The sequence below is a fragment of the Lutra lutra genome, chromosome 16 (assembly GCF_902655055.1).
Source record: "Lutra lutra chromosome 16, mLutLut1.2, whole genome shotgun sequence".
NCBI classification, from domain to species: domain Eukaryota; kingdom Metazoa; phylum Chordata; class Mammalia; order Carnivora; family Mustelidae; genus Lutra; species Lutra lutra.
This window is the reverse complement of record NC_062293.1, coordinates 50,580,009-50,594,221: the sequence shown is the minus strand read 5'-3', so window position 1 is coordinate 50,594,221 and position 14,213 is coordinate 50,580,009. Positions and strand designations below refer to the sequence as shown.

Here is a 14,213-nt window from a genome sequence, read left to right as displayed (position 1 = left end):
CACCAGCCAGACAAATGTGTGTGTGTGTTTCCTTTGCAACTCACCCCCCCCCCATCCTCTCCAGTCCCATCCCCGCCCCCAGCCAGTTCTCATCCTGACTCGAGCAAAGGTCTCCTCAAAGTCCCGCGTTGGCCCCCAGGGGCCTGAGGCAGGAGGCGCTGGTGTCAGGGAGACATTAACCTTGCATCTAGACAGTGGGCGTCAGCTCCATATCTGCGAAGGGGATGGCCAGCGAGGCTGTCTGATGGCAAATGGCTCAGAAATGCAGGCTGATGTGCTCCTCTCAAATTAGGTTTGACCCCTAGGTTAGGGGTCCCCTAGGTGAGATCACGCAGTCGTCAACATGAACCCCCTTGGTGATTTCCGAGGGCAGATCCTGGGCAGGAGGCCAGGAAGCAAGGTGGACCCTCAGGACCCACGGTACCTTATGACTCTTGGTCAGGCAGCCTCTGGGCCCAGGAGTCTGGCCTTAGAGGACCGAGGAGCAAAGGACAGGGTCTGGGGAGCGTGGTCTGAAGCGGGAGCCAAGAAGCAGCCCAGCCTGGCCAGCAGGTGCATGGGGGCGGGCTGGGGAGATTGGCCAAGGCCAGTCTGCCTGGTTTACAAGCTGGCAGTGGGTACCAATGACTAGGGCTGGCAGCTCTCCGGGGTCCATGTGGGGGTACTCACAGGAGTTCTCATGGTGAAAGCAGAGCATCAGCTGTACCAGGCCCTGCGCCAAAGACTCCCTGCTCCCACCCAAGGCGAGCCCTGCACTGGGCCCGGGACACCTGCCTCTCTCAACCTTGCCTGCTCCTGACCTTGACTCACGTCATTACCCCTTGCCTCTCCATCACTGCCCACCCCCATTCTGTGCCTAGTTTCTAGTATCTCACATCTTATTTACCCTCCTCCCCGCAACCCCAAATACAACCCCAAATAAAAACCCTTACGCTGTTACCTGGGCTGTGTGTCCCCTCCAGTGAGGGGAAGAGGAGGGGGACCAGGCAGACAGCGAGTCGTTCTGTATCGCTTGGATGTTCCCCATGTGCACCATTTACTTGTTTTGCAAATACCCAAATTATTGAATAATAACAAAACCGGAATCCTCCCAAAGCCCACGGCCCCTCTAGTTACTGCCTCATGTCTCTGTGGTCCTTGCCCGGGAGAGACTCCTCTGGACAGTAGGTCGTCTGCTCTCTGACAGCACTTTGCTTCCGCACACCTGACCCGGCCACGTGAGCCTGTGTCACGTCCACTCTGTTGAACCTGCTCTCGCCCAGATGCCCGAGAGTGGACAAACTCACCATCCCATCACCCCAACAGCCTTCCCGGTCCCATTGCCGGGCCACCCCTCCTTCCAACACTCCGTCACCTCTAGCGTCCTGGGATTCCAGGCCTCTGTTCTCCTCCAACCCTCTTCCCAAATTAAAGTCTCTGATCTCAGCCGTGAGCTTTTTTTTTTTTTTAAAGATTTTATTTATTTATCTGACAGAGAGAGAGACAGCGCAAGGGAACACAAGCATGGGGAGTGGCAGAGGGAGAAGCAGGCTTCCTACTGAGCAGGCAGCCCGGTGTGGGACATGATCCCAGGACCCTGGGATCATGACCTCAGCCGAAGGCAGACACTTAATGACTCAGCCACCCAGCTGCCTGCCAGCCCTGAGCTCTTGATTCATAAATCCACCTGCCTACCTGACCCATGAACTTGGATTCTTTTTTTTTTTAAGATTTTATTTTGTTTATTTATTTGACAGAGAGAGATCACAAGTACGCAGAGAGGCAGGCAGAAAGAAGGAAACAGGCTCCCTGGTGAGCAGAGAGCCCGATGCGAGACTCAATCCCACAACCCCAAGATCATGACCTGAGCCGAATGCAGAGGCTTTAACCCACTGAGCCACCCAGGCACCCTGAACTTGGCTTCTTAATAGTAACATAATGGCTTGCATGCCCAGGACAGAACTCTGGATTTCTCCCTAAACCAACGTGACATCACCCTCCGGAGCAGTTCATTCCTCTCTGAGCCCCCAGATGAGATCCTGGAAGAAAAATCAGATCATGTCACCATGGAATTTTAAATAATTATAAGAGGCTTCGTCCCCCCCACCCCCCGTCAAAAATAAAGGAACAGATTTTTCTCCCCTGGTAAATAAAGACTGACTTCCAAAAATTTGTCCTTGCATGTTCTTTCTCTTTTAAACCTGTGGAATTTTTTTTTTTTTTTTTTTTTTTAAGCTAAAAAAGCCTCTAGCCAGCTTAGTGGGTCAGGAGCTCTTTCTCAAGGACCTGGGAGCCGCCTTTTTTGAAAGAACATCTGGGGAAACAGCGCCCCCTAACGCCTCCGGTCGGAGCTGCACTTGGCCATCACTTGGCCACAAGTTGCAGAATGACCTACTACTTCCCGTCATAAAGGTAGATGTTTGTGCCCCAGAGGAAGCCCGTTAGTTAGCACAGATAGTGTCCCCAAGGACCAGGTGAAGTTAGAATGAACCCTATGTGACAGATGGTGCTGTCGACGGACTAATTATCGTTCATCTTGGGGTCGTGTGTGGGACAGAATGTTCCGCCGGGCTGTATAAGGCGGTGGGATTCCTTCTGTCACTGCCTGGGGTGTGCATGCCGTTCTGTTTTAATGCCTTCTCCATCACAAATCTGTTTTGTTTCTCCACTACCTTCGTGGAGAGGTTTCCTGGGTGGTGAGATTTAGGTTTTAATTCTACTCGCCCAGCAACATGCTCTGTTTAAAATCCTGCCATGGCTCCCTGCTGCCCCTAGAAAAAGTCCTCAGGTCTATAAATCGCCCTGCAAAGGGCTGTGTGATGTGGGCCCCACCTTACTCTCTGACCCCAGCTGACACCTCAAACGCCCCATCCAACAGATACATTAGCCAAAACCTCATCATGGCAGGTGCATCTCATCACACCTGTCTCAGACCAAACCTTACCAACATCCCCCGCGACAGGTCTTTCTCCATTCTTTATCACTCACCCTGCTTTGTTTCTCCAAAACACTTGTTATCATCTGTCTTTATCTCAATCTGTTAATCTATTTACGGCCTCTGTCAGCCCTTTAAAATGAGAGCAGAGACCTTTGTCCATTGTATTCACTGTATCTCCCTGAGGCTAAAACAACGACCAGTGCATAGTAGGTGCTCACTAAATATTTAAGTGCATGAATGTAAATGGTGGCATTGGGGTTTCTTGCTCCAAATCCCCCCTTCTTCCTTCCGTCTTCTCATCTGAAGTCACCTGACTTTAGATGACTACAAGCTCACAGGAGCCGATTGGGGTTGAAAAAGCCTGGAAGTTGAAACCATATTAACCTTAAAGATAGCATCTGGGTCAAAGACCTTGTGTCCCTTGTCTTCCCCGAGCTGAAGCCCCACAGACATCTTTCCCCACCCCTACCCCAGGCCAGAGGCAGGAGGAAGGAGACAGCCTTAGCTGGTCCCCAGCCCTCTTTCTCCCCTTCAGCGCCATCCCCCTGCAGCCCTATGAGTTAGTCTTATGAGCCCATTCACAGATTAGGAAACTGAGGTGAGGAAGTCCTGTGCCTTGGTCTCATGTCACTGTGCCCGTCACAGTCCAGCATCCCTGGAGCACCTCCTCTTTCCTGATACCACAGAAATGTCACCCGTGGTGACATTTTGAGTGGCTCCTCCAAACGCTTATGCAAAGGGCTATTGAGACATATGGAAGCTTCCAGTTCAGAGAAGACATGGCCCGGGGTTTCCAAGGACTTGACCTATTTCATTCCAGAGGGGAGATTTAGAGCAGGCAGGTAAAACTCCAGATTCTCTTTCTCCTTCCTCTTCCTCTCCTTCCCACCCTCCTTTTCTTCTTCCTTTTTTCTGTTATCATCATCAAACATAAACCTTGCAGCGTAACCTGTTTTAGTCCAAACGTCCCCAACCCAACCTGTTCTGGTCTAATCCTATTTCCAAACTGGATTTGAACTCAAAACAATTCAGGGCGGGGGGGAGGGAAAAAAAAAAAAAAAAACTTGATCTTGTCCCAACACCATGATTCAAACTACTGTTTTTCTTTCTACTGTTGTTCTTGGATGAAGGAATGGGCTAAAAACAATATTTGCCCAATTATGATTCAACCTTTCCAAACAATTGCCATTGTCTCAAACATAAATGGCCAAGGATCGTCACAACTCATGTGTTACCAGACAAAAGCAGGTGACATTTCCGGATTGCTCACAGCCATCCACACCGCACTGGACAGAGTGCACCAGGGGGCACCTGTCACCTCCTGATTCACAACACGGTAACCCCGTGAGCAAATCATCCTTCCATTTCAATGTTCAATCGCTTCTAGTGTTTAGATTCTCAGATTTGAAAAAAAAAAAAAATCTGTCTGTTGTAGGCACAACTTCTTCCAAATTGTAAACTTTTGTTGTTACAAAACAGAAAGGAAGAGTTGGTCTTCCACAAATATTTCTTCCGGGCGCTGGAAGAAACACAAGATCTGTGCTTTTGAGTAACCTACAGCTGATTGGAGTGGTTTAGTCAGGATAGGCTAGGTTAGGCTGGGGTAACGAGTCAGCTGCAGAATGTCTGTGGTTAATGTGGCAGGGTGTTGTGGGGCCCTGCTCCCCAAAGGCAATCAGAGACCACCGCTAATGGAGGCCCCATCCCCAAGGAGATCCAGGGAGTCACAGAGCAGATCACCACACCTCTCATCCCATTGGCCAGATCCACTCGCATGGCCCCACCGGGCGCAACAGTACTGGGAAATACGGAAGAGCCTTGTTATTTGTGGACCAGAAAATGTGTCTTCCATGTGGATGGTCCAGGACAGACAATAAACCCATGAATCAACAGACAAGGGAAATACCTGAGAAAGGGCAGTGTTGTGCATATAAGGAAGACCTGCTGGCACTGGGAGATGAGCATTCAAGGGGTTGACTGAGGAAAGGCGCGTCGTGCACCCCTCGTCACGGGCCACAGAGATCTAACCCTGATGGTGGTGGCTCCTGTGTGCCCCCCCACCCAGGTTGGCACTGCTGCCATCCCAGGCCATCGTCCCTCCGAACACCATCCCCAGGGCTCTGCACACCATGACTGGGACTCTGCTCTCTGTCTCTGGTCATCTCTGAGGGCAGGCAATGGGGAAACCCACCAAGCCACACTCCAGGGGTCTGGAGGGAGGGCAGATGGCAGCTGTGGGCACCCGTCTCCAGCTCTGCCTTTGTCTCCACCTCTGTCTCCCTGGGCCCTGCCTTTTCCATGGGCCCCCATCACCCCCGGGCCAGCCCCTTCTCTGTTCCTGTTGCCCCAGAGTTTCTCTGCAGGCCCCTTGACTGGTGTGGACTAACCGTCAGTACCTTGGTGACTCTAGCAGGCACATTGTTGCCTCCGAGAAGTCTGTCCTCTCCGTTCTGGCTAACAAGACCTCCATATCATTCAGATGTTCACCTCTAAGAAAGGTCCCTTTGTCCCCAGCTCAGAGACAAGTATCATGTAGTTTAAACCAATAGTTCCTTGGGGCGCCTGGGTGGCTCAGTGGGTTAAAGCCTCTGCCTTCGGCTCAGGTCATGATCTCAAGGTCCTGGAATCCAGCCCTGCATCGGGCTCTCTGCTCAGCAGGGAGTGGGCTTCCCCCTCTCTCTCTGCCTACCTCTCTGCCTACTTGTGATCTCTCTCTGTCAAATAAATAAATAAATTTTTTAAAAAATAAATTAATAAAACGAATAGTTCCTCAACTTTGGTGGCATGTTAGGATATTATAATAATTCTAGAAAATTCTAAAAAAAAAAAAGTAGCAATGCCTCAAATCTTGAGCTTTAAAAAAATTTTTTAACTCTTTTTTTTTTTTTACGAGCAGTTTGAGGTTCACAGCAAAATTGAGAGGAAAGTACAGAGATTGCCCACATGCCTCTGTCTGCCACCCTGATACAGCCCTGATACACTCTATACCCCAGGTGCATTTGTTATAATTGAGGAACCTGTACTGACACATCATTATCATGGATACTGAGCTTCTTTTTTTTAAGATTTTATCTATTAATTTGACAGACAGAGATCAAAAGTAGGCAGAGAGGCAGGCAGAGAGAGAGGAAGTGAAGCAGGCTCCCCATTGAGCAGAGAGCCCGATGCGGGGGTCAATCCCAGGACCCTGGGATAATGACCTGAGCCAAAGGCAGAGGCGTTAACCCACTGAGCCACCCAGGGACGCCAATCCTAAGCTTTGATTCATGTTCTGGAGACTAGACATTAAATATATATTTTTTTCTTTTTTTAAGTTCTCCAAGTGATTCTCATATACTGCCTGGGTTGAGAGCCCCTGACATGAGCCAATGATGAAGTGTGTTTTCCCAGCCAGAGACTGATTAGGGATGACCGTGGGACCCAGTTGTGGGCAATAGGATCTGAGAGGAAGTCTACTGGGAGATTCTGGGAACAGTTCCTCCCCTGGTAAAAACAGAAGCCCAGAAGGGAGGACTCCTCTTCTTAGAGGTTGGTGTGTCTGGATGTGACATTCTGAATAGTGCAGCCATCTTGTGACCATGAGGACAGTCCCACTGAGGCTTAGTAGACCTACCAAGAAGGGTATGGCAGAAGGATAGGAAACAACTTAGTCCTTCAAAGACAGTATGGGGCTGATATAGATGCCCTGTCTTTAGAGTCTTTGTTCTATGTGATAACAAACTGTTCTTTTAAAAAAAGGCGGGGGGGAGCTTGGGTCGCTCAGTGCATTAAGCCTCTGCCTTCGGCTCAGGTCATGATCTCAGGGTTCTGGGATCGAGCCTCGAATTGGGCTGTCTGCTCAGCAGGGAGCCTGCTTCCCCCTCTCTTTCCTTCTCTCTCTCTTTCTCTGTCTCTCTGCCTGCCTCTCTGCCTCCTTGTGGTTTCTGTCTGTCAAACAAATAAATAAAATCTTTAAAAAAAAATTTTTTTTAGAAGAGTGTTTTCAGTTATTTGCATGTGCAAGCATGGAGGGAATCAGCCATTTTCCACACAACAGACACCCATCTTCCCCTCCCCTCTGCTGGCGTCCACCTCTCGTTCACACCTTGTTCCAGCATCTTCCAAGCAGGGCTGGCTTGTTCCCCGACCTGAGACTCCCTCTCGTGATTTCTGGCAATTCCTCCGTCCCGGTCTCCCTTCCTTGACCTTACAAGCAGATGCCAGCTGGACCTCCTGATTCTAAACACCTGTTGCCATCGGCCCCTCACTCAGGCCACTGCCGTCCCCAAGCTCTGGACTCCGAAACTAGTGGGAGAGATGGCTGAGGGCATCTGGAGGCAGGAGACCCTGGTGTTGGCTCCAGCTTTGCCTCTTAGCTTTCTTTGGGACTGCATCAGCCTCGTCAGAACGAGAAATGGAAAGTCCTGGCAGGTATTTTCAACAGAAGGAGATTCAGTAAAGGGAATTAGGTCTCTGCAAAAACACAGGAGGACCTGGGGGCTCAGGGTCCAGCCTCGGTCTCCAGGAATGGCTCCCAGGGCACATGAGAACTGTCCAGCTCTCTGCCTTGGGAATCAGAGGTCACTTCTGCAACTCACAGCCATGGGTTGGGAAGGGGAGCTGCCCCCATAACTGCGTCTGGACCCCAATCAAATCAGTGAGTGAGTGCAAGGCGGCAGGTGGAAAATCCCACGGGTCCACGCCCTTGCCTGTCAATCCAAGCTGCCAACGCCTGCGCAGGTGTCTGTGAAGGACAGAATCTAATTCTCATCTGGAGCCCTGGCTGCAAGGGAGTCTGGGAGTCAAGTTCGAGCTCTCTGGCCCCCTCGGCAGAGAGAGCTGCTAGCAGGAAGCAGGCAAGGATGCTGAAAGCCAGCTGAACTTGGGGCAGATTCCTAAGCCCCTCAAGCCTGTTTCTTGATTTCCAAGGGAGTATGATAGCAACACTGAGCTCTTCAGGTCAGCATGAGGATGAAATGAGATAATGCAGGTCAAGCGCTTGGCACGCTGCCTTGTGAGGGGCTGATTACTTTCAGTTACTATTTTTGTTACCTTCTCCTGTGGTTCCCTGAACCCAGGCAAAGCCCCTCACTCTGAAATAGACACTGGAGGTCACTCGTGGGATGGCATCTGCAGGGAGGTTCAAAGGCACGGCCTCCAGAGGGTGGCCTGGCAATGGCCGTGGACAACCTCATTCAGCCCCAGCCTCCCCCAGACACACTGGCTGGGGGCTCCCGCCTACTGCCAGGCAGGCCACTTTCGCCTCTCCAGCCTGGTGTGTGATATAACCTGCATCTTTTTACTTTGTTTACAGCAAAGCTTGAAAATACCAGTTGGGTGTGGCTCAAAGTGCTTAATTCCTTAGAGGCTAAAAGGATTGTTTGGAGGCTCAGGGCAGCTGCTTGGAAAGCAGCTGCCCAGGCTCACAGCCAGGTCCAGGAGGACAGGCAGACGCAGACAGTCTCGCCATCAGTCACTCCTTTCTGGGAGATCTGCCTGGGGTAGGGGAGCAGCCCCGGGGCCCTGGGATGTACCGCTTCCAACCCCCATCACTGTCATGCCCTTGAGTCCCCTGCCCAGCCCCGAGGTCCTCCTCCACGGTGGCAACCCCCCTACCAAGTGATCTGGGAGCTCTCTCTAGGCGTCCGTCTGTCGCTTCTTCTGACTGGCATCAGTCTCTTAGCAAAGCCGGAGGACAGGGAAGCAGGGAGGGTGGATAGGGGTGGGCAGCCGGTGGGACGATGGTGTCACCTCTCCAGTGTGACCTAGGCTCTTAAATCGCGAGACGTGGAGAAGGCTCACACCCTCGGTCCCCTCACATGACAACAGTGCCACGCAGGTGCCAAACTTCCCAAAGGACCGCCGGAGCCATCCCAGGAACGCTGCCCAGGCCCAGTCCCAGGGCATTACATTCACAGAACATCTTCCCTTTTGAGTCAGGACCAGACACGAGCTCACGTGTCCTCATGTGACCTTCTGGTAAATACATGTTCGTGCTGGTAGCTGTTTTTTTTTGGCTGGAGAAAGACAACAGCTTTCTGTGCCCCAAAGCTCGTTGTCTGGTAGGAGTTTACGGGGTCAGGGACCGGACAAAACAGGAGTGATGACTTCTGCTCCAAACCCGGGCTCAGTGCCATGTAGGCTGGAGAGGCAGACACAGAACCCACCAGCCCTTGCTTCCTCCCCGATCCTGGGCCCAGGGGGGCCGGTACGAGTTAATCACTGCCCCCGCCGCCCCCCTTCTTTTCTGTGGAACCGGCTCGGGGCTCCCGACACAGCAGAGCAAGGCGACCTGCCCAGGGGTGCCAAGCTGGAGGCTACAGCAATCTCGCTGCCCAGATGCAGTGGAAAGGGCTTGTCCTTTGGATATAATACGGATCCAGCCTGATGCCAGGGGATGGAGGCAAACGCTTTGCTTCTCTGGGCTTTACTCCTTTCCTTTGTGAACCCCAGACCAGGTATCTGCCTGAGAAGGGTGGGAGGAGATCAAACCAGAGGAGGTGTGCGATGCTGCCCGCCCGCTCAGGCACGATGGAGAGACCCTTGTTTCTACTTACACACTCGCATCAGTCAACACAAACCCTCCTCCACACGGCACAGTCTGCCTGAAACCGACAGGCATGGAAAGGCTGTGGAGGCCAAGAAAAAGAAGGCTGTACCCACCTCGACTCTAGCCCTGACATAAGTACAACCATCTTGGCAAAGCAAAGGCTGGCACCTTGCACCCCTCTCCACCCGCTCCCCTCCTCTTGGTAGTATGTGTGACATTCCTCAGCCACCCCTGGCTGCCCTAAGAGAAAAACAAATAGTTAACTTGCAGAGATCACAATCCTGCAAGACAGGAGTCTCCCTTGGTTTACCAATGTCCTAGTGATTTACAACCAAGAAGCTATCTTTCCAATAGCCCAGTTTTCAGAGACAAATAACTCAGTTCCTTAAGCCCTAATGTCACCCTCCCCACCATAAAACTGAAGGAGGCTGAGGCAGAAGGAAATGTAAATAAAGTTAAATTTCTTCTAAACCTAAATCTCACTAACAAGGACACTTGATAGGAGAAATGTGAAACTTTATCTCTAATCCTCCAAGATAGTGTCAGCGATCATTCTCAAGCATATGACCCACGGATATACATCTAAAGGGTCTCACAAGAAGATTTTTATTATTGGTAATGAATAACCTTTTCGCCAGACAACAGCTAGCCCCTCAAGGTCCTGGAGACCTCGCTTCCAAAATCCCTTAGAGACTTACATCCATAACCGCCTTTGTCCTCACTCCACCATCAAGTCCACCCCTACTCTGCCTTTAAAAACTCTCACTGTAATCTGGTTCAGGGTCCAAGTCCCTACTCCGCTGTGTCAGCCCAAGCTTAAGCTTGTCAAATAAACCCTCGTGTGATTGCATCGGTGCTTGGCTCCTTGGTGGTCCCTCGGATGCGAAAACTCAGGCATAACAAGGCCACCAGCCAAGCTCGAGCTTTCTCTCGAATCTTCCTCTCCGAGTCGTCCTTCTCTTTCTCAAAAGATTTGTAAGGCAGCGAACCTCCTTGTGCGGATGAGCGAGGCTACTCAAGGAAAGAAACCCAGGGACTTCGGCAGTGTAAATAACAGAAAGATTATTTAAAGTCTGGGCTTTTTATAAATTAGTCTCCTCGAGTCTCTATGATCTTACCCGTATCAGGAGTCAAGGACTAGAATTTTTTCTTTTTTTATTAAAGATATTATTTATTTATTTGACACAGAGAGAGAGAGAGATCACAAGTAGGCAGAGAGACAGGCAGAGAGAGAGGGGATGTGAAGCAGGCTACCCACAGAGCAGAGAGCCCGAAGCAGGGCTCGATCCCAGGACCCTGAGATCATGACCTGAGCCAAAGGTAGAGGCTTTAACCTACTGAGCCACCCAGGTGCCCCAAGGACCAGAATTTGAGGAAGAAAGAAAGAAAAGAGACCCTAATATCTATTAAATGTCTACCATGTTCCAGGCATTTCTGTATCAACACGTTCTCTGAGGTTTCAATTTTTCATGTGTGTTTTGTTTTTAATCGTGGCAAAATATACATAATATAAAATTGAACATCTTAAACATTTTCAAGGGTTCCAGTGAGTCGTGTGAAGTACTGTAGTGCAACCAATCTCCAGAACTTTTTTCATCTTGCTAAACTGAACCTCTACCCCCAGTAAGTAACAGCCGCTCACTTCCTCCGCCCCCTTCCCCTCCCCGCCAAACCCTTGGCAAACACCCTTCTCCTCTTCTGTCTCTATGGACCTCACTACTGTAGCTGTTCATATAAGCACCTCATAGAATCCCTCATTTATCTTTTTGAGACAGACTGACTGCACTCAACACAATGTTTGCTTAGTGTTCCCAGGGTTCACACGGTGCATGGCATGTGTCAGAATTTCCTTCCTCTTCAAGGATGAATGACTGCCCATTGTGTGGATTTACTGCATTTTATTTACGCCTTCATCCTTCAGTGGGTATCTGGGTTGTTTCCACCTTCTGGCTATTACGAGTAATCCTGTTACAAACACGGGCGTGCAAATTTGTTTGGGTCCCTGCTTCCCATTCTTTGCAGGGAGATGGGGGAGATACCCAGAGGTGGAATGGCTCGATTATGGGGTAATTCCATCAATGTCGTGTTTTGTTACAAAGGAAGAACCAGCCAAAGAGAAGAAATGACTCGCCTGCTGAGAAAGGAGCAGAATCAGAATTGAACCTAATTTAACTGAGCTTTGTTTCCGCTTTTCCTTTCTCACCCATTAAGATACACTGAGGAGGATGGAAAATGGTAAGAGTTTATTTGAGTAGAAACTTATTTGACCCAGGCAGTGCCAAACCAGAGCGATTATGAGCATTCCACTGATAGGAGCCGGGTGGGAAAGGCTTTTTTTTTTTTTCTTTTTTTTTTTTTTTAAGAGAGAAAGAGGCAGACACAAATCAAGGACATTATTTGGCAATAGCTTAAGACTTTGCTTTATGTGGAAAAAAGCCTCACTGAGTGGGATTCGTTGTCCTTGGGTTTTGAGTTCTTAACCTTGAAGCATTGACAGGCTGAGTTCTGGGTTTGCTTCAACAGGTGACTAATTTATTTCATTGATTTAACACTCCCTTGAGCGAACAGTTGGGTTCAGCGAACTACCTCACGAAAGGGGTACAGAGTGATGGAAGGTGGGGGTGAATCCTTTCCTCCCCGGTTGCCATGTGGTCTGATGGGTCAGGAAGGGTCTTGCTGGATGGTTTGGGAGCACCCTTGGCGCTTCACGCTACGCGGCGGGCCTCCCCGGCAAGACCCTCATGAAGGACAGCCATGCCATCATCTGCTCAGCAGGGACAATATGGTACAGAGGCTGGGGTAGGGTGGGGAGCTGGCAGGCCCCCATAAGTCAGGTTGTAGGGAACAACCCTCCACTCAGATCACCTCAAGTGAAAAAAATGAGGATGGCAAGATGGGGTGTCATCTCATAGGGAAAAGGAACAGCCAGGCCACACAGACACTGGAAATGGGAAAATGTTTTAAAACAAAAGAGTGAATGGCCGACATTGTGGCCCTTTCCCTCCAGTGGCAATGGGGTCTCCCATCTCTGCCTCTCATGGGGTTTGCTCTTCTCTTTTCTCCTGCCAGATCGGCTGCCTTAGCTGTCTTTGCCCCCCCAGTGCCCACTTTAGCGTGGGGGTTTCATACAGCCCTGCCCAGGCTGTCAGGGTCCAGCTTCCCCCAAGCTGCCACATCTCCATTGGCCTCCTGGACCGGCTTTCAGGCCCAAGTGCAAAGTCCTGGGAGAGAGCATCTGACTGGCCCACCCTGATGGGGAGGCGATCACGGGGCACACAGGACCCTCCCCCCTTCCGGGCACTGTGTCTGGCCAGTGAGGACCCCTGAGCAGCCCCTCAGGGCGTGGTCCACGGTGGGAGGAGGTGTCCACATGCTGCCCCTGCCCTCCTGCGTGACCGTGACTGGGGTGAGTGGCTCTAGCAGGCGTGTCATCCCCAGCTGGGTGCCCCCGGGCTCTGTAATCCAGTAATCCGGGCCATCTGCGCACAGGCTGGGCTGAATTACCACTTGTTTTTAAATAAAGGAGGGGTTTATTCCCACCATTTGGCCGCCTGGAGCCAGGGCCCAGCTTCCTGTTTGCGCTCGGGACAGGTCACGCTCCAGCGCCCAAGGCAGGTGCGCTGGCCTGGCCTCACTTTGACCTTGGAGAACCTCTTGCTTCAGGCCAGTCACTCCCTGTCCAGGGAGGACAGGTGGTCCGTGGGAGGGATCCCTGCGCCCAAGCCTTCAGGTCCTGCTCCCTGAATGAACCCTGCTGGTGGCTAGACAGATCCCATCTGGAGATATCTCCAGGGCTCCCTCGTCCAGCACAAACAGCTACTTCCTGGCCCTGAACTCCCCACTCCTCAAAAAACCCAGAGTCAGACTTCCTGGGAGCTCAGATCTCCCAGCCCACCCTGTGCCTTCCAAATCCTCCAGCGCTCTCCCCCTCCTGGGGAGAGGGACATGGTGGGGAGCAAGGGGGACACCCAGGGGTTCCACACCCACAAAGAGCCACCATCATCTCCACCCCAGCCTCCGGGCTGTCCCTTCTGGTGCCTCAGGATACCAAAGGTCTCATGACACTTCCGGGCTGACATTCTAAGGGCCTGCTCTCAGGGAAGCACCCCTCCCTGCATCCATAATAGGGGCCGCTCACCACCCCGTCTGCCCCCTACCCCCTCTGAGTCCCCACTGCTGTTCCTGCTGGTCCTGGCTCCTGATTGGCTGGCTTGACCTGCCCCTACCTGTTTTCTCACCATCCTTTGGGACCTCCAGAGCACCCACCTGTCCTGGTGGCAGTGACTAGGGTTTGAATTAGGTTCAGCCTGGCCCCAGTGTGGGACTTTGCTGGGTCCAAGCCATCTCAGAGCCTCAGCCCTGCACTGGGTGTGGGCATAAACACCCTGAACTCACAGATGAGCGAGGCTGTGCCCCTTACACATGTTGTGTCTGGAACCTTCCCTGACATGGACCTCTGTGGGTGGTTGTCTCCTCTCAAAGCAGTCCTGTACCCCTTCACTGTCACCTCCGCTTTCCCCTGCTCCCCCCACGCCCGCCCTGGGAAATCACGAATCTACTTTCTATCTGTGTGGCTTTGCCTCTAATGGCTATTTCCTGCAAGCGGGATCACATGCTGCGTGGTCTTTCGTGACGGGCTTCTTCTACTCCTCATGTTTTCAAGCTCGTCCACGTGGTACGCGAGGTCCACGTTTCCTTCCTTTTTATGGCAAATAAAAGCCCATTGTCGCACAGACCCCGCTTTGTTCATCCCTCCATCAGGTCGAT

At 51.5% G+C, this 14,213-nt stretch overlaps 1 long non-coding RNA gene across 1 annotated transcript in view; it reads right to left on the bottom strand.

Annotated features, from left to right (window-relative positions):
• Positions 1-2,960: 2,960 nt before the first annotated feature.
• Positions 2,961-14,213, bottom strand: part of LOC125086836 (uncharacterized) — a 21,562-nt gene continuing 10,309 nt past the window's right edge. The window contains exons 2-3 of the long non-coding RNA XR_007123272.1: positions 5,861-5,864; positions 2,961-2,971 (exon numbers count right to left, since the gene is read on the bottom strand). This is a non-coding gene — a long non-coding RNA (uncharacterized LOC125086836). The remainder of the gene's footprint in view (positions 2,972-5,860; positions 5,865-14,213) is intronic.